The 20,332-nt window shown below is 36.3% G+C and overlaps 1 protein-coding gene across 4 annotated transcripts in view; it reads left to right on the top strand.

The window, feature by feature from the left end:
* ARSB (arylsulfatase B) overlaps positions 1–20,332 on the top strand; it is a 182,862-nt gene that overhangs the window by 90,869 nt on the left and 71,661 nt on the right. The gene's annotated exons all lie outside the window — the stretch shown is intronic.

The following is a 20,332-nucleotide window of genomic DNA, read 5'->3' as shown; positions in this document are numbered from 1 at the left end:
ATTTCATTTTGGATAGATTGTTAGTATGCCTTCAAGATTATTAATTTTTTTCTCAATTCCTAATCTTCTATTAATTCCATCCGGTATATTTTTCTTTTTTTAATCTATTTTTAAATGTGATAAAATACACATAACAAAATTTACTGTCTTAGCCATTTTTAAGTGTGCAGTTCAGTAGTGTTAAGTGTATTCACATTGTTGTATTACTAATCTCCAGAAATTTTTATATCTTGCAGAACTAAAGCTCTATATTTATTAAACAACAGTTCTCTACTTTCCCCTCCCCCCAGCCTCTGACAACCACCCTTCTACTTTCTGTCCCTATAAATTTGACTACTGCAGATACCTCATACAAATGAAATCCTACAGTATTTGTCTTTTTGTGACTGGCTTATTTCATTTACCATAGAATCCTCAAGGTTCATTCATGTAGCATGTATCAGAATTTCCTTCCTTTTTTAAGGCTGATTAATATTCCATTTATGTATATACCACATTTTGTTTATCCATTCATCCATTGTTGGACAGTTGTGTTGTTTCCACCTTTGACTATTGTGAATAATGCTGCTATGAACATAGGTGTACAAAACTCTCTTTGAGACCCTGCTTTCTGTTCTTTTCGTTATATACCTAGAAGTGGAATTGCTGCATCATATGGTAATTCTATTTCTAATTTTTTGAAGAACTGCTGTTCTGTTTGGCCTAGTGGCTGTACCATTTTATATTCTCACCAACAATGCGCAAGAGTTCCAGTTTCTCTTCATCCTCACCAGCACTGATTCTTTCCTTCCCTTTAAAAAAAATTTGATAGTAGCCATTCTATTGGATGTGAAGTGATACCTCATTGTGGTTTTGATTTGCATTTCCCTTGTATTTAGTGATGTTGAGCATCTTTTCATGTGTTCGCAGGCTATTTGTGTATCTTCTTTGGAGAAATATCTACTTGAGTCCTTCATCCATTTTATTTCTTTTCTTTTTTCTTAACATCTTTATTGGAGTATAATTGCTTTACAATGGTGTGTTAGTTTCTGCTTTATAACAAAGTGAATCAGTTATACATATACATATGTCCCCATATCTCTTCCCTCTTGCATCTCCCTCCCTCCCACCCTCCCTATCCCACCCCTCTAGGTAGTCACAAAGCACTGAGCTGATCTCCCTGTGCTATGTGGCTGCTTCCCACTAGCTATCTATTTTACATTTGGTAGTGTACATATGTCCATGCCACTCTCTCACTTTGTCCCAGCTTACCCTTCCCCCTCCCTGTATCCTCAAGAACATTCTCTAGTAAGTCTGTGTCTTTATTCCCATCTTGTCCCTAGGTTCTTCATGACCTTTTTTTTTCTCTCTCTCTTTTTTTTTTTAGATTCCATATATATGTGTTAGCATATGGTATTTGTTTTTCTCTTTCTGACTTACTTCACTCTGTATGACAGACTCTAGGTCCATCCACCTCACTACAAATAACTCCATTTCGTTTCTTTTTATGGCTGAGTAATATTCCATTGTATATATGTGCCACATCTTCTTTATCCATTCATCTGTTGATGGACATTTAGGTTGCTTCCATGTCCTGGCTATTGTAAATAGAGCTGCAATGAACATTTTGGTACATGATTCTTTTTGAATTATGGTTTTCTCAGGGTAAATGCCCAGTAGTGGGATTGCTGGGCCGTATGGTAGTTCTATTTTTAGTTTTTTAAGGAACCTCCATACTGTTCTCCGTAGTGGCTGGATCAATTTACATTCCCACCAACAGTGCAAGAGGGTTCCACAATTTGTATGGAAACACAAAAGACCCCGAATAGCCAAAGCAATCTTGAGAAAGAAAAACGGAGCTGGAGGAATCAGGCTCCCTGACTTCAGACTATACTACAAAGCTACAGTCATCAAGACAGTATGGTACTGGCACAAAAACAGAAATACAGATCAATGGAACAGAATAGAAAGCCCAGAGATAAACCCACACACATGTGGTCACCTTATCTTTGATAAAGGAGGCAAGAATATACAGTGGAGAAAAGACAGCCTCTTCAATAAGTGGTGCTGGGAAAACTGGACAGCTACATGTAAAAGAATGAAATTAGAACATTCCCTAACACCATACACAAAAATAAACTCAAAATGGATTAAAGACCTAAATGTAAGGCCAGACACTATCAAACTCTTAGAGGAAAACATAGGCAGAACATTCTATGACATAAATCACAGCAAGATCCTTTTTGACCCACTTCCTAGAGAAATGGAAATAAAAACAAACAAAAAAAATAGGACCTAATGAAACTTAAAAGCTTTTGCACAGCAAAGGAAACCATAAACAAGACGAAAAGACAACCCTCAGAATAGGAGAAAATATTTGCAAATGAAGCAACTGACAAAGGATTAATCTCCAAAATTTACATGCAGCTCAATATCAAAAAAACAAACATCCATTTTTAAATGAGATTGTTTGGTTTTTTGTGTTGTTGAATTGCAGGAGTTCTTTATATATTCTGGATATTAACTCCTTATTTTATATATATATATATATATATATATATATGGTTAGCAAATATTTTCTCCCATTCTGTAGATTGCCTTTTCATTCTAATGAATATGTCCTTTGATGTATAGTTTTTTTTAAAGGATTCATGAATTTTATATATTTAAAATATTTGAATGCAGTTATTAGCTTAATATTTATGAATCTTGTACTAGTCATCAATAATCTTATAAATCATGCAATTGAAAATATTGAGAACTTATAATATCACTTATTTATTTAAATTAAAATACACTTGATTTACAATATTGTGTTAGTTTCTGGTGTACAGCAAAGTGATTCAGTTATATATTCATATTTTTTCAGATTATTTTCCATTATAGGTTATTATAAGATATTGAATATAGTTCCCTGGGTTATGCAGTAAATCCTTGTTGCTTATCTGTTTTATGTAGAGTAGTTTGTATTTGTTAATCCCATACTCCTAATTTATCCCTCACCCCTCCCCTTTCCTTTGGTAACCGTAAATTTGTTTTCCATGTCTCTGAGTCTGTTTCTGTTTTGTATATAAATTCATTTGTATTATTTTTTAGATTCCACATATAAGCAATATCACATAATATTTGTCTTTCTCTGTCTGGCTTACTTCACTTAGTATGATATTCTCTAGGTCCATCCATATTGCTGCAAATGGCATTACTCATTCTTTTTTACAGCTGAGTAATATTCCATTGTATACATATACCACATCTTCTTAAACCAATCATCTGTCGATGGCCACTTGGATTGTTTCCATGTCTTGGCTACTATGAATAGTGCTGCTATGAACATTGGGCTGCATGTATCTTTTTGAATTAGAGTTTTCACCTTTTCAGCATATATGCCCAGGAGTGGGATTGCTGAATCATATGGTAGCTCTACTTTTAGTTTTTTAAGGAACCTCCATATTGTTTTCCACAGTAGCTGCACCAGTTTACTTTCCCACCAACAGTGTAGGAGGGTTCCCAGAAAGGGGAACCACCATTTATTATTCGTAAGCTTTTTCATGATAGCCATTCTGACCAGTGTGAGGTGATACCTCATTGTGTTTTTATTTGCATTTCTCTAATAATTAGCGATGTTGAACATCTTTTCATGTGCCTTTTGGCCATCTGTCTGTCTTCTTTGGAGAAATGTCTATTTAAGTCTTCTGCCCATTTTTTGATTAGGTTGTTTGTTTTTTTGATATTGAGTTGTATGAGCTGTTTTTATATTTTGGATATTAACCCCTCGTCAGTTGCATCATGTACAAATATTTTCTCCCATTCTGCAGATTGTTTTTTCATTTTGTTGACGATTTCCTTTGCTTTTAAGTTTGATTAGGTCCCATTTGTTTATTTTTGCTTTTATTTCTTTTGACTTGGGAGACAGAGCTAAGAAAATACTGCTATGATTTATGTCCAAGAATGTTTTGCCTCCATCCAGTATGTTTTTCATCTCACATATTCTAGGTTTTCACTTGTAGAAGTCCAATTTGGATCTTTCATATCTTTTTTATATCCAACATTCTAAACATACAGAATATAGTTTATAATAACTGTTTTAATGTCCTCTGCTAATTCCAACATCTATGTCAGTTCTGGGTTGGTTGTGATTGAATGGTTACCTCATTATGGGTCATGTTTCCATGACTTTTAATCTTTGATTTGATGCCAGGCATTGTACGTTTTACCTTCTTGGATATTTATTTATTGTTATAACTCTTCTTGCTTTGTTCTGAGATGAAGTTAAATTAGTTGAGAACACTTTGAGCCTTCTGGGTATTGCATTTATGATTTATTAGGCAGGTCCAGAGCAGTGTCCAGTCTAGGGCTACCTATTCTTCACTGCTGAGTCAAAACCTCCCTAGTAATCTACCAAGTGCCCTGTGAATTTTAAGTTTTTCCAATCTGGCTGATGGGAACAGATACTATTTTTCCCAACTCCATGTGAATGTTGGGCACTGGTCCCTTTAATCCTTTCAGATGGTTCTTTCCCTAGTTTTGGGTAGTTCTCTTACATATGTCTGATCAGTGCTCAGCTAAATATTCTAAGGGGGCTCTCTGCAAATCTCCAGGGTTCTCTTTCTGTGCAACTTTCTCTTCTCTGGTACTCTATCCTATCAACTCTAGCTCCCTGGGTCTCCCTGGGCCCTCAGCTCTCAAATCAGGGAGTCCACTGGGTTATGCCTCAGTTCCCCATCCCTGTACCAGGGCTTAGAATCTTACTATTCTCAAGGTAGTAAGCTAAGGCAATAATAAGACTCACCTCCTTTGTTTCCTGTCACTCAGGGATCACTGTCCTTTGCCTGATATCTCATCTTTTGAAAACTGTTGTTTCATATATTCTGTCTGTTTCCCTTTAGGTTGTTTTAGGTAGGAGGGTAAATCCAGTCTTCCTGTTACTCCATCTTGGCTGGAAGCAGAAATACCCAAAGAAAATTTTATTGTGCCTTTACTTTTTTGATCGATATTTTCCTGTTTATTTTCTACTTTCAAGTGCTTTTTAATTCAATCTGGGATCATAGACCCAGCTTTCTGAAATATAATATTATAAATCTTATAACTCTTCTAAAGAGTTTTTCTTCTGCATGTAACTTTGTAATCACATATAGAGAAAGTATGTATACTGATCTATATGTTAATTACTTTTTATATTACAAGTACTCCTTAACTTTCACATTCTCAGTTCCTAATTTTAATTAATCTTTTGATCAGTTGGTTAATACTTTAATTTTCATAGAGGCACATAAATGATAAGGCTTTTTAAAAAAATCTTTGCATATGGAAGAATATCTTTCTATTACCTTCAAACAAAAATAATAATTTGACAAAGAATTCTTGTCAAATCTTTTCTCCTTATGATTCTATAGACACTACTTTATTGTCTTCTGGTAAGTACCTTTACAGCAAAGTGTACCAAGTTTACCTGCAAACACAGAGAAAGCTGAGATTACAATCTTGGTATATCTGACAAGGTAGAATTTATGTCAAAATTATTGTTAAGAATAATGGCGGAAATAGTGCAAATGGTGATTTCTTCTTTGACCCATGTGTTTAGAAGTGTGTTGTTTATTTTCCAAATATTTCAGGTTTTCTCTGTTAGATTATTGATTTCTAGTTTAATTCTGTTGTTGTCAGAGGACATACTTTTTATTATTTCAATCCTTTTAAATTTGAGACTTGGTCCACTTTCTTGGAGTCTATGCCATGTAGTCTTGAAAAGAATGTGTATTTTGTAGTTATTAGGTTATAACCTTAGTTATAAGGTTTTTCTTTGTGATCCAATCAGAAAATATTTTATTTCAGTAGATGAGTTTTTATATATTGCTGTAATTTTTATCCTTAGCTTTGTTGTATTGTTTTATGTTATATTTATTTTTTATCTTTGATCTTATGTTGGTTCTTTTAATATTTAGAACAATGTATAGTTTATTCTAGTGTCATCATTATACTAATATCTTTATATAATTCTCTAGTCCCTTTTTAGGTTCTGCTATTTGGTTTGTCAGCTTTAAATGTCATCTTCGACTCCCACTTATTACCTATAAGGAAATCAACAACTTATTCAATTTTACCCTTTCTCTTGCCTTTCTCTTTCAGTTTTATTTTTAGTTCTATTATTTCTACTTTGTCAGAGCATATAATATATAATGCTATTCTTCTATCCTTGTCCACAAGTTTGTTTTTGTCTTAGATCTATAATAATATATTCTGTGCTAACCACTTGTCCATTTCTAAAGTGTTCTCAATTATCTCTTAGTTGGAGGAATTCATTCTTTAATAGATTTCTCAGGATTCTTTGGATTTTTGCCCATATATTAAAACCATTCCTACAATTTTGATAATAGCAAAGCAGTTCAACTGATATAAAATCCTTGTTTCATACTTTCCCTTCCTTGAGTTTCTAGAAAATGTTACCCCACTGTATACTTGTTTTGTATGTTGCTGTTTATAAATTTGTTACTGTGATCTTCTTTCTTTTTTTTTTTATACATTTATTTACTTTATTTATTTATTTTTGGCTGTGTTGGGTCTTCATTGCTGCATGCGGGCTTTCTCTAGTTGCGGTGAGCGGGGGCTAATCTTCATTGCACTGTGCAGGCTTCTCTTTGTTGCGGTGGCTTCTTTTGTTGCGGAACACGGGCTCTAGGTGCATGGGCTTCAGTAGTTATGGCACATGGGCTAAGTAGTTGTGGCTCGCGGGCTCTAGAGCGCAGGCTCAGTAGTTGTGGCACACAGGCTTAGTTGCTCCCCGGCATGTGGGATCTTCCCAGACCAGGTCTCTGGAGGTCTGAAAGATTTTTATTATCACTATTATTATTTAAAGTCTAAGAGTTTTTTACTAGATATGTCTCAAAAGTGACCAAACTGGGCCAGGTTCCCAGATGCACAGTAGGGTACACTCAGGTCTTTTATTTCAGAGTTTATTTTAATTATAGTTTTAAATTGACATTCTATTGTGTTTCTTTTTCAGGGACTCCAATTACAGATATTATTGAACCTTGTTTGCATATCTTTTGCCTCTTTCAGTTCCTTTCTGATCATTTTCACTTCTTTTTTCCCCTTATTTTGAATTAATTAGCTTCTCTCTTTTCATTTTCATTCTCTATATGCTTTCATATACTTTTAGGTATATATAATGTCCCTTCATTTCTGAGATTTTGTTTTTTCTTTCAGTTTCTTCCCCTAGTTCGGTGTCTGAGTTTTTAAATGTTTGATTCATGGTAACTTTTTTTAATATCAGTATTCGCTGATTTAGTTATATTTAATTCATGTTGAAATATTATGTAAATGTTTTCTTCTGCTTTGTGACTTTTTTTCCATATGCGAGAATATTTTCATTTGTCAAAATTTTGAATTCTCATTTGCTATTTTTTAAAATTTCTATGGTAATTTTGTTTAGACGCTGAGCTCTTTCTGTCATGTTTATGTATGTTAGCTTTTCCTGGACTCACGATAGCAGGTGATCTGTGGGGGTGGGATTTGGATAGTTTAATTTATTTCCTAGTTCAAGAGCCCCTTCTTATGTTGCTCCAGTGAAGTACACTTTCTTTAGTAAATGCTGCCCCTTTCTTTCTGGTCCACCTTCTTATGATTCTATGATAGATACTATGTCATTACAGGAGGACCATGATCTTTTGCCTCTGCCTCCTTTCCCTTTCCCATCCATCTTCCAAAAGACACCTGTTCTTCAACTGCCTCTCTCAGAATTGGCACCTGCCCGGGGCTGCCACTCTGATCCTGCACATTTTCCAAGCCACTTCGTTATAACTCCTGGTAGCCAGTCATCCAGTCCCCCAGGTACCAGATCTTTGGTCACTCAGGGTGGGGCCCTCTTTCTGGGTTTATTTAATGAGACATGATCTGAGTCCCTTCCCCTCTTGTACCCTGCACCCTTTTTGGCATGATCCCAGCCTGACTCTTCCCTAGCATGGGCACTGGCACTGACCCTTCAGGTCTTAGATGGTTATTTCCTCATGTCCATCCAGGTTTAAATATGTTCTCTCTCCTGCTCATGTTGTAGGCTTGGGTGTTGGGTGACTTGACTTTCTTTCCTTTTCAGTACATTTTTTAAGGGAAGCGTGTGGAGAGATTCAAATGTAGATGGCCACCATTATTCTATGGAAATCTGGAAATTCACATGTTCTTCAGCTTTCGCTCCAGTGTAAGAAAAACAGCACTAGAAACTGGAGATGGAACATTATAAAAATGGCTTATGAAATAAAGATGATAGGGAACACCAACCAGTAGCCCTGCATTCAAAGTCTATTTGTGTAGTCACTGCAGTCAAGTAAATATACATATATATATATATATATATATATATATATATATTTTAAGTTAAAGCAAAATGTTTCCTACTGTGTAGCACAGGGAACTATACACAATATTTTGTAATAACCTATAAGGGAAAAGAATCTGAAGTGGAACATACACATATATATATATATATATATATATATATATATATATATATGGCTGAATATATATATATATATATTCATATATGTATATGTATATATTCAGCCATATATATATATATATATATATATATATATATATGGCTGAATCACTGTGCTATATACCTGAAACTAACATGATATTGTAAATCAACTATACTTCAATTTTAAAAAAAGGAAAAAAAATGTTTAAGAAATGATGTTATTTTTTTGATTCCCTACTTTACCCTTTTTGACAAAAGAGCTTCTACACTATGTTCATAGTTATGTAGTGCTCTGAGGGTTGTTGCAGACATTTTCTGTCTGGCTGCATCACATTCTCGGATGTGATACATCTGTCTAGTTTCTTCTGTTTCCTCCCAGGTTGGTCTGGTGTTTGCTTTCCGGAGGGACATAGAGAGGGAAGAAACTGGCAGTGAGAGAGGAAAGGCATGATGGGCTACCTCTGGAAGACAGCTAAGAGGAGATCACTGCCCACTTTTGGTTTAGTGCGGCTCCTGAGTTCTATAGCTAGAGGTAGACAAAGTGAATCCATCTTTTTCGATTTTCTTTTGTACTGGGTTTTGATTCTTATGTTAGAATCCAAGAATATGTTGTTAATCTCTTCAGCATTGACATTAGTGAAAATCCCCTCAAGACTTTGGCATCTGGTCTTCTCTTTAGTTTCCAACACTGTTGCCAGTTTTCATCTTTTTGTAATTCTTCACAGATATTATAATGGAAATTGGAAAAAAGGCACATTAGATTCTGCTGATTTGCCCTGATACTAACCCAGAAGTCCTACCAATTATTTTTTAGTAATGAATGGGAAAAGATTGTAATAAGGGCGTGATTCAGTTATTAATAATATTACATATTTCTCAAGTAGCCTACTTTAAACATTTAATGATTCCTTAATAAAAATGTACATGAAAAATTTCTCTCCTCATCTAAAACTCTTACATCAGATGAATTTAAGTTACATATTTCCTCACCAAATTTAGTCAAAAGTTTATAATTTCCTTGGCTAAACACTTTATTCGTGGTAATGTTTGCATGTTAAAATGGCTTTTGAAGGAGCATGGAATTCACACAAACCCAGTATCACCTTCACCCACATAACGAAGAAAATATGTCCTGTGGGGAATTTCACTAGTGTAATGGTTGAAAATGTGAAGTCTGTGGTTAGATCTGGTTCAAATCCGGTCTCTTCCCTTTATTACTTGTATGATCTTGGGAAAGTTACTTTACAATTCTTAAGTATCAGTTTCCTCATGCGTAGGATGTAACATTAGTGATGCCCGCCTCATAGGCACTTGTGTGAAGATGTACTGAAAGAATATGTATGAGACTCTTAGCACAGTGCCTGGAACATGGTAGCAACTCAATAGCATGAGGGGAAGATGATAAGGATGATGCTTACAAAAGGTAAACAGGGTGGATGTTACCCTGTGGGTGTTTCTTGAATCTTTTAGTCAGTAACTTTTTTTTTTTCTTCAAAATTTTATCTCAGGAAATAGTGCCATGGCTACTTCTGTTTCTAAAAATTTGATACTGCCTTCCAGGGTGTGTCTTTTTTTATGACAGATGGTCAGCAGCTAGTGGTAAAAGAAGTGTGGAGTATCATAGTACTTCATTTATTTATGGGAAATGTTTTACTGCCCCACCCTTCAACTAGTTGGAAAATGAAAGTCAAAAACTGGAAACTCTATTTATAAGTGGACAGTGCTGTGATCTCAGTGTCTGAAACTGTAGACTTTTAGAAAATATTTATAGCATATTGGAAACTAGTTACTGATCAGTGCATCCTTGCCCCCTTTTTTAAAAAAAACTAACCCAGAAAACGTGAAATTTGGGTAAATTAGAATTGAATACTGAAATGGCATCAGAGACAATTAACTATGTATCATTTTATGTAAGTCTTTAAGAGAAGAGGATGGAGAAAAATGATTAACTCTTTCGTTAATAGAGGCATTTGAAGTGAATAGAGATATTTGTTAATTCAGCCTTAAAAATAAGCTGAACGGGGACTTCCCTGGTGGCGCACTGGTTAAGAATCCACCTGCCAATGCAGGGGACACGGGTTCAAGCCCTTGTCCGGGAAGATCCCACATGCCGCGGAGCAACTAAGCCTGTGCACCACAACTACTGAGCCTGCGCTCTAGAGCCTGTGAGCCACAACTACTGAGCCTGCACGCCACAATTACTGAAGCCCGTGCGCCTAGAGCCCATGCTCTGCGACAAAGAGAAGCCACTACAATGAGAAGCCCGCGCATCGCAACCAAGAGTAGCCCCCACTCGCTGCAACTAGAGAAAACCCATGCGCAACGAAGCAACGAAGACCCAATGTAGCCAAAAATAAATAATTTTTAAAAAAGAAAAAATAAGCTGAACAAATGGAAACATTATACATTTAAAAATATACTGAGACGGGCTTCCCTGGTGGCGCAGTGGTTGAGAATCTGCCTGCCAATGCAGGGGACACGGGTTCGAGCCCTGGTCTGGGAAGATCCCACATGCCGCGGAGCAACTGGGCCCGTGAGCCACAACTACTGAGCCTGAGCGTCTGGAGCCTCTGCTCCGCAACAAGAGAGGCCGCGATAGTGACAGGCCCGTGCACCGCGATGAAGAGTGGCCCCCACTCGCCGCAACTGGAGAAAGCCCTCACACAGAAACGAAGACCCAACACAGCCAAAAATAAACATAATAAATAAATAATAAATAAAAATTTAAAAAAAAATAAAATAAAAATATACTGAGGCCATGTCTACATTTGACCAAGGAGGCAATTTAGCATAGTGGTTAGGAGTGGGGAATTCAGGAGTTTGCCTGAGTTCCAAACCCAATTCTGTCACCTGCTCAAACAGGTTATCTTGTAAGTCACTCAACTGCTCTGTGCCAAGGTGTATCTACGTCCTAATGTTGAGGATTAAGTGAGATAGTACATGCAAAACATTTGAAATGGTGTGTGGTACATAATACATGCTCTCTAAATTCTAGCTACTATTATTCTAACTAGCTTGGCCAAAACAAACACTCTCCCCCCCTCCTTATTACTCCAGTTTGGTTTTTATGAACGTGCATGAGACAAGCCCATTTCACTGGTTTAGAGGTAGGTCTCTGCGTTAAGTGGTCAATGTGAACATCTTAACGGTTCTTTTTTGTTGCATAATTCTTACCGCCATGGTTCTTACTGCCATGACCATTAATGTACGCCAGGGTGGGTAGTGAACATTGCAGGAAGGAAGGGTCTCTGAACAGTCCCCTAGGTGCCTACGTTAAAGAAGCTGATTAGAGGGCTCTGCTTCATTCCTATCAGCCTGGAGCCCAGACTTTTGCCCTAATAAAAACACCCATTACCTTGCCATAATAAAACCAGGGCATTTCATGAACTTGTGTGATTATTGAAAAATCACTTTCCATGAACATAATCAGTCATTATTTAGAGATTGACATTTTGCAAGTGGAATCAACAGTCTAATGAAGATAGTATTGCTCATACCGCTAAACTATACCATATGCTTAATCCAAAAAATAGGGGAAATTCATAGATAACAGATTGCAATGTATCTTTTTTATGTGCAGTTCGTGAGTGGACTGTGTGACTTGGCTGTATTTGGCACTGATACTTTTCTAAAAAGAGACCCTCACACGGAAGAGAATATCGTAATACATCTTGGAAATTGAAGTTATAGCTACACCAGTGTATTTCATAACGGGAACTCTTGCCAGCAAGAGGGATGGATAGGAATATTAATGTTCCATTTTATCTACATATTATTCTTGTATCTGTATCTAGGTTATAGTCTTGTATCCGTGATTATATTCTTTCCATGTTTACAGAGTCAGGATCCGAATTTTGCAACAAAAGGTTGCAAAATTGTCATTGTTTTTAAGCTATCAGCTTATTTAGCACTTAGTATATAACCCAAGCACTTTACATACATTTCCCCATTTAATTCTCATAACAACACTGTATGTAGCTGTTTTTTATCCACCTCATGCTAGAGAGAAAAACAAGGCTCAAGTTTATATAACCTTGTGGAGTTGAGATGCAGACCCTGAAAGGTTATGCTCTTAAAGACAGTGCAGGGCTGCATGTGAAAGAGTGAGGCCTTTGGAATTCGTGGGAAAAAAGACCATAAACTGTTGAAGCAATTGACATTGTCCACTTTCTAGTGCTTCAGTTGTGTGGAAATGAAACTTTGGAACAGTATGATATACAAAAGAATCATGAAATGCCACAATAATTGTAGCATTACCTGTAAATACATAGATACATATAGAAGATAAAAGTTAACACACTATAATATAGCAATAATCAATCCCATGAACATTTTATGAGCTTCATGAGGCCACTGTTTATTCTACAAGATTGTGATGATCACACAGTTGATATTGCTGAAAAGTGTTATGAATATAGAAAACACACTTTTTTTTCCCTCTAGCTCACTTTGGTACACACACCTTTGAGGAAGAAATTGTATCATCTGCTAAAAGTTCATGTTCAAGGTACTTATACAGGGACATATAAAGAAAGTGAATGTAGGAAGTTGTCAATAGATTTCTTAAGGTGTTTTCTGGCGCACTGACTTCCTTTCAAGAGGAAGTCATTATCATTATATATGGACTCATTACATAAGCACCCTAAAAGCTTAGCACCCATCTTTTGCTCTACAGAAAAAAAAATCAAGAATTTAGAACATACAATCAAATATGGTGACCTTATATAGCAAGCCTTGAAATTAGCGATCCTCATCCTAAGCTGTGTGTTAGAATCAGCTGCATTTGTGTGTGTGTGTGTTTGTTATTGAAGTACAGTTGCTATACAGTATAAGTTACAGTGTATACTATAGTGATTCACAATTTTTAAAGGTTATACTCCATTTATGGTCATTATAAAATATTGGCTGTATATTGTTGTACAATATATCCTTATAGCGTATTTTATACGTAACAGTTTGTACCTCTTAATCCCCTACCCCTATATTGCCCCTCCCCGCTTCCCTCTCCCCACTGGTAGCTGCTAGTTTGTTCTCTATATCTGTCAGTCCACTCCTTTTTTGTTGTATTCACTAGTTTGTTGTATTTTTTTTATTTTTTAATTGAAGTATAGTTGATTTACAATGTTGTGTTAGTTTCTGGTGTACAGCAAAGTGATTCAGTTATATATCTATCTATCTATAGATAGATAGATATATAGATAGATTTTCTTTTTCAGATTATTTTCCATTTTAGGTTATTACAAGATATTGCATGTAGTTAGTTTCCTGTGCTATACAGTAGGACCTTATTATTTATCTATTTTATATATAGTAGTTTGTATCTGATAATCCGAAACTCCTAATTGATCCCTTCCTACATATTTCCCCTTTGGTAACCATAAATTTGTTTTCTATGTCTGTGAGTCTGTGTCTGTTTTGTATATAGATTCATTTGTATAATTTTTTAGATTCCACATATAAGTGATATCAGATATTTGTCTTTCTCTGTCTTACTTCACTTAGTATGATAATCTCTAGGTCCATCCATGTTGCTGCAAATGGCATTATCTTTTTTATGGCTGAGTAATATTCTATTGTGAAATATATATATATGTGCATATATGCCACATTATATAAATATGATATGTATACCACATCTTCTTTACCCATTCATCCGTCAGCGGACATTTAGGTTGCTTCCATGTCTTGGCTATTGTAAATAGTGCTGCTATGAACATTGGACTGCTATCTTTTTGAATCAGAGTTTTCATCTTTTCAGGATATATGCCCAGGAGTGGGATTGCTGGATCATATGGCAAGTCTGTTTTTAGTTTTTTAAGGAACCTCCATACTGTTCTCCTTAGTGGCTGCACCAATTTACATTCTAACCAACAGTGTAGGAGGGTTCCCTTTTCTCCACACCCTCTCCAGCATTTATTATTTGTAGACTTTTTAATGATGGCCATTCTGACCAGTGTGATGTGATGCCTCATTGTGGTTTTGATGTGTTTTTCTCTGATAACTAGCAAAGTTGAGCATCTTCATATGCCTATCGGCCATTTGTACATCTTCTGTGGAGAAATGTCTATTTAGGTCTTGTGCCATTTTTTGATTGGGTTGTTTGATTTTTTGTTATTGAATTATATATTGAGTTTGTATATTTTGGAAATTAAGCCCTTGTTGGTTGCATCATTTGCAAATAGTTTCTCCCGTAATGTAGGTTGTCTTTTCATTTTGCTGATGGTTTCCTTTGCTGTGCAAAAGCTTATAAGTTTGATTAGGTCTCATTTGTTTCTTTTTGTTTTTATTTTTATTGCCTTGGGAGACTGACCTAAGAAAACATTGGTACGATTTATGTCAGAAAATGTTTTGCCTATATTCTCTTCTAGGAATTTTATGGTGTCATGTCTTATATTTAAATCTTTAAGCCATTTTGAGCTTATTTTTGTCTGTGATGTGAGGGAGTGTTCTAACTTCATTGATTTGCATGCAGCTGTCCAGCTTTCCCAACACCACTTGCTGAAGTGTTGCATTTTTTAAGATTCCATATAGAAGTGATGTCATACAGTGTTTCTCTATCTCTGTCTGACTTTTTTCACTTAGCATAATACCCTCCAAGTCCATCCATGTTGTTGCAAATGGCAAAATGTCATTCTTTTTTAGGGCTGAATAGTAGTCATTACATATATACACACCACATCTTCTTTATCCATTCATCTGTTGGTGGTTACTTGCTGCTGTCACATTGGGTGTATACATCTTTTTGAATTAGTGTTCTTTTGGATATATATCCAGGAGTGGAATTGCTGGGTCGTATGGTACTTCTATTTTTAGTTTTTTGAGAAACCTCCATACTGTTTTCCACAGTGGCTGCACCAATTTACATTCCCATCAAAAGTGTATGAGGGTTCCCTTTTCTTCACATCCTCACCAACATTCGTTATTTGTGTTCTTTTCGATGATAGCCATTCTGACAGGTGTGAAGTGATATCTCATTGTGGTTTTGATTTGCATTTCCTTAATAATTAGTGATGTTGAGTATCTTTTTATGTGCTTGTTGGCCATCTGCATTTCCTCTTTGGAAAAATGTCTATTCAGTTCTTCTGCCCATTCTTAAATCTGGAGAATCAGCTGCGTTTTTGACAAGGATGCTAAGATAGTTCAATTGGGAAGAAGAATCTTTTCAGTAAATGTTACTGGGATAACTAGATATTCACATGCAAAAGAATGAAATTGGATTCCTACCTCACAGAATACACAAAAATTAACTTAAAATGGATCATAGACATAAATGTTAGAGCTAAAAGCATAGCAATCTTAGAAGAAAGCATAAGAGTAAACCTCTATGACTTTGCATTAGGCAGTTATTTCTTAGATAAAATACCAAAAGCAACAAAAGAAAAAATAGTTAAGCTGTACTAAACCAAAATTTTAAACTTTTTTTCTGCAAATGATACTATTAAGAAAGCAAAAAACAACCCACAGAATCAGAGAAAATATTAACAAATCATGTATCTGATACAGGATTTGCATGCAGAATGTATTAAGAATTCTTGCAACTCAATCATAAAAAGATAAATAGCCCACTTTTCAAATGAGCACAGGATCTGAATAGACATTCCTCCAGAGAAGTTATACACATGGTCAATATGCACATGAAAAGGAAAATGTAAATCAAAACCACAATGAGATACCACTTTGTATCAGTTAGGATGGCTATAATAAAAAAGATAGATATCCGTAAGGATCACTAATAAGAGGATGTGGGGAAATTGGAATACTCATACATAGCTGGTAGGAGTGTAAAATTAGCAGGTCCTTAAAAGTTTAAATATAAAGTTACCATATGACGTACCAAGTCTACTCCTAGGTATATACCCAAGAGAAATGAAAACAAATGTCCATACAAAAACTTATACATAAATATTCATAATAACATTATTCATAATAGCCAAAAAATGTAGAAACAACTCAAATGTCCATCAAATGAGTAGATAAAGAAAATGTGATACATACATACAGTAACATATTATTCAGCCATATAAAGGAATTAAGTATTGATACATGCTATAAAATAGATACACCTTGAAAACATTATGAATTGTATAGTTTGTAAGTTATATTTCAGTGAAGCTAATTTGACAAAAATCAGCTTGGGTACTTTTATAAATCTTTATGCCTAGGCTGAACCTAGATCAATGAGATCACTCTCTTATGGTGGAACTCAAATATCAGTATTTTTTAAAGCTCCCCAGGTGACGGCATTGTGTAGCCAAGGTTGAGAATCATTGCTCTAAAATTAGCTCTAATCTAAATGAGTTTCTGATTTAGGAAACTCCAGAAGAGGTCAGATCCGAGGTAAGAAGACTCTAGTAGATTTCCCAATCTCGCTACTCAAAGTGTGGTCTTCAGACCAGCAACATCAGTATCACTTGGGAACCTGTTAAAAATGTAGATTCCTGAGCTCCCCTCACCCCCGGGCTCTGTAAATCGGAATCTACAGTTTAATGAGATCCCCAAATGATCTAAATTTTGAGAAGCACTGCTCCAGGTCAGTGGTTCTCAGTCTTGGCTGAATGTTGAAATCATCTGGGAGTTCAAAAAAAATATTGACACCTGGGTTCCACCCCCAGTGATACTTCTGGTATGAGGTACAGCATCTGGATTTTAGAAGTTCCTCAGGTGATTCTAATGTGAGACAAAGAGAATAACTGATGTAAACATACTGTTTGGGGGACATTTAATGGTGAAAAGAAGAAAAGATAGTTAAAAATAAAATTTATTTATTTAGTTTTTGACATAAACGTAGAGGAACATGCATAAGCAAGTGGAAATTATTGATGACAAAAATTTGCAGAGGTGTGGGGAAGGAACGGGAGTACAGCAAGAGTAGGGAAGGTTTGCCCTAAAAAGATACAGGAAAAGAAAAAAAATGACCAAACATTTTCCCTTCCAGGTACAGGAGTGTGGTCTTTTATATGATTATTAGAGACTACTCAAATTTAAGTGGGCAATGGTTTGTGTGTTCTTTTTTTTTTAAGGACATTTTATTTATTTGTTTGTTTGTTTATTTATTTATGGCTGCGTTGGGTCTTCATTGCTGTGCGCAGGCTTTCTCTAGTTGCAGCCAGCGGGGGCTAATCTTTGTTGCGGTGCGCGGGCTTCTCATTGCGGTGGCTTCTCTTGTTGTGGAGCACGGGCGGGCAGGCTTCAGTAGTTGCAGCACATGTGCTCAGTAGTTGAGCACGCAGGCTCAGTAGTTGTGGCTCACGGGCTTTGTTGCCCCACGGCATGTGGGATCTTCCTGGACCAGGGCTCGAACCCGTGTCCCCTGCATTGACAGGCAGATTCTCAACCACTGTGCCACCAGGGAAGCCCCTGTGAGTTCTTAAGGGAAGACTGTTTTTAAACTGCACTGGAAAATATGTGGCTACTTACTGAACTTTCCTTTCTTTTAATATATTAAAAAAAAAAGTGTTTATTAATCCAGTGGTAGATATTCCTTCCCAGTAACCAGAGTACTAGTGTCCCAGTATCAGTGTCCAGTTTCTCAGTTCTGGGGAAATTGAATTCCTACAGACGGTGGGAGCTGAGCTGAGTCGGGGGTGTTCTTCCTGGGTGTGTCATTTGGGCCTGAAGGATTCCCCTCACCAACAATGGGCCTCGCCTTGTAATGACCAGTGCCTCTCTACCCATAACTGGTCTTTGCAGAATCACTTTAAATACTCTAAAGTATTCCCTAGGCAAGGCTATGAAGCTTGCAGAGCGGGCCTTTGCGATCTCTCATTTCATCCCGCACCCTCCCCATCCCTCCCACCAGCCTCATTCTGCACATGTTCTTCTCCAGGTGGCTTGGGTCCACTTCTCTGTTCCAGCATCACTATACTGTGCCCTTGTCTCCACAGAAATTAGCCACACGGAGTTGATGTGTGTAGTGTGTGTGCGCGTTTAAGTGCTTTAGTGAGTCTCTGCTAACTTGGTGCGTAACTGTTAAAGGAAACCCACAGTCTCTTCTCCTCCCTTCTTTCTTTCTCCCTCTTCTTCCTCCTCCTCATCTCCCTTTTCTCCCTCCCTCCTTTCTCCCTAACATCTCTCTCTCTTTCCTCTTATTCCCTCCATCTCAGGCACTGAGGCTCTGAACCCTTTACCAAAATGAAAAGAAGTGACTTAAGTGGTGAGACATGAGGACCCAGTGACCCTAAAACTATTACTGTTTTTGCTAAAGGCAAGCCTGATCATAAACATACAGGGAGATTTCCACACTCCTGAGAGGGAAATTACATGATCAGTTATTATCAGTATGTGATAGCACATACGTGGGTAGCATGCAATTAAATTCCAAAAATCAACTAATGCATTTAAATACTGCATGTACCTTGTAGTTCTGGATAGTTTTCCTGTCTTTAAACTCCCAAACTCTGTAAAATATCTGCGTTTTCTCTTTGTTATACTTTTTAATGTCTTTATGGAAGCATAGAAATTTTCACAAGTCCTATACTTTAAAAAATCTTAAAATTTTCCTGATTACAATAATAATGCATGCTAGTTGTATAAAGCACTGTAGAAAATAAAAGTCTTTTGTAGTCTCACCCCACCCATTCCCCCATCCCAGCTAACAGTTTGGTGTATATTTTTCCATATTTCCATTATTACCATCTTCCCTTCCCATGGATGTATGCCTCTTTTAAAAAAATTCACCTGGAGATATTTCTAAAATCTATCACTTTCCAAAGGACTAGTTCCAGGGAATTGGTACATGACCTTGTCTAGGGATTTTAGTAACTTTTAACATTTTGATGCGGAGTAACCCAAGATTTATGATACTTTATTCAGTTCCCTTAAATGTACATTTGGTTTTCTTGATTTATTTAATAACTTGGAGTCCCTAGGGTGTTTGGTTATTGTTTTAATCATTTGTCTTCTATTGTATTTCCTTGACATATATCTCCAACCACATCCTTGTCAAAATATTCTGATTCGTACATTTTAAAAAGTAGCATCACAGCATACTTAGGAAGGTTGGTTGGCTTTTGTTTTTTTGCATCATGATTTGCATCATGATGATTCTGCCTGTGATGATTTTTCCCAGCAGATAATTCATCACTGGGTTTACTCACAACCTTTAGTGTTCAAAATTCATCTCATCTTATTAAGTTCCCTTATTTTGCAATATCTGTGGCTCTTCTGAATAATGAAAAAATGAATAATATACAGATAAACTTTCTTTAAAAGTTATTAGAAAAATATGTGTTATTTAACCATGCCTAATACTTTGGGGGTATTCCAGTGAGCTCTGCTTTTAAAGATGAGAAATTTGAGGGTTCCTCCTTCTTTCTTGCCTTTTTTTGGATTGAATGAATTTTGTTTTGTTCTTCCGTGGTCCAGAAAAGTCCTATCTTTGTTTTTAAGTTACCTTAAAATTTTAACATGCAAATTTTACTTAGCTAAATCTAAATTTAATGAACAGCTTTACCCTCTTCCAAACAATACAAGGACTTTAAAATGCTTTCATTCTGATTTCCCCTCCTGACTTACTTGCTATTTTTATCATCCAGATTTTAGCTCTGTTTGCTTGTTTTTAACCCCACAAATTAGACACCATCATTCTTCATCGTTCTGTTAAGATTTTCTCTCATTCACCATTTTCTTTGCTCATCATTCCTACTTGCATTCAGAGCTTCCAGGATCAAACCCTAGTTCCTGTCATTTTGGACCGGTTGACAGTCTTATGGTATACAGGTAGTTAGTTAAATGCCTCAGGAAGAAAATGAGGAGTCCAGGGAAACATTGCCCCCCCCATGGTGCTGCCCCCCGGCGTAGAGGCACCCCTGCATATTTCCCTCTCACTCTCCAGTTAGTGGGTTTTATGGAATAGAGAGGAAAAAGGAAATCTTACAGAATTCTGAA

The sequence above is a fragment of the Balaenoptera acutorostrata genome, chromosome 2, assembly GCF_949987535.1.
Source record: "Balaenoptera acutorostrata chromosome 2, mBalAcu1.1, whole genome shotgun sequence".
Taxonomy (NCBI): Eukaryota; Metazoa; Chordata; class Mammalia; order Artiodactyla; family Balaenopteridae; genus Balaenoptera; species Balaenoptera acutorostrata.
Note: the sequence above shows the minus strand (reverse complement) of the source record. Positions and strands in the feature narration are given on the sequence as shown.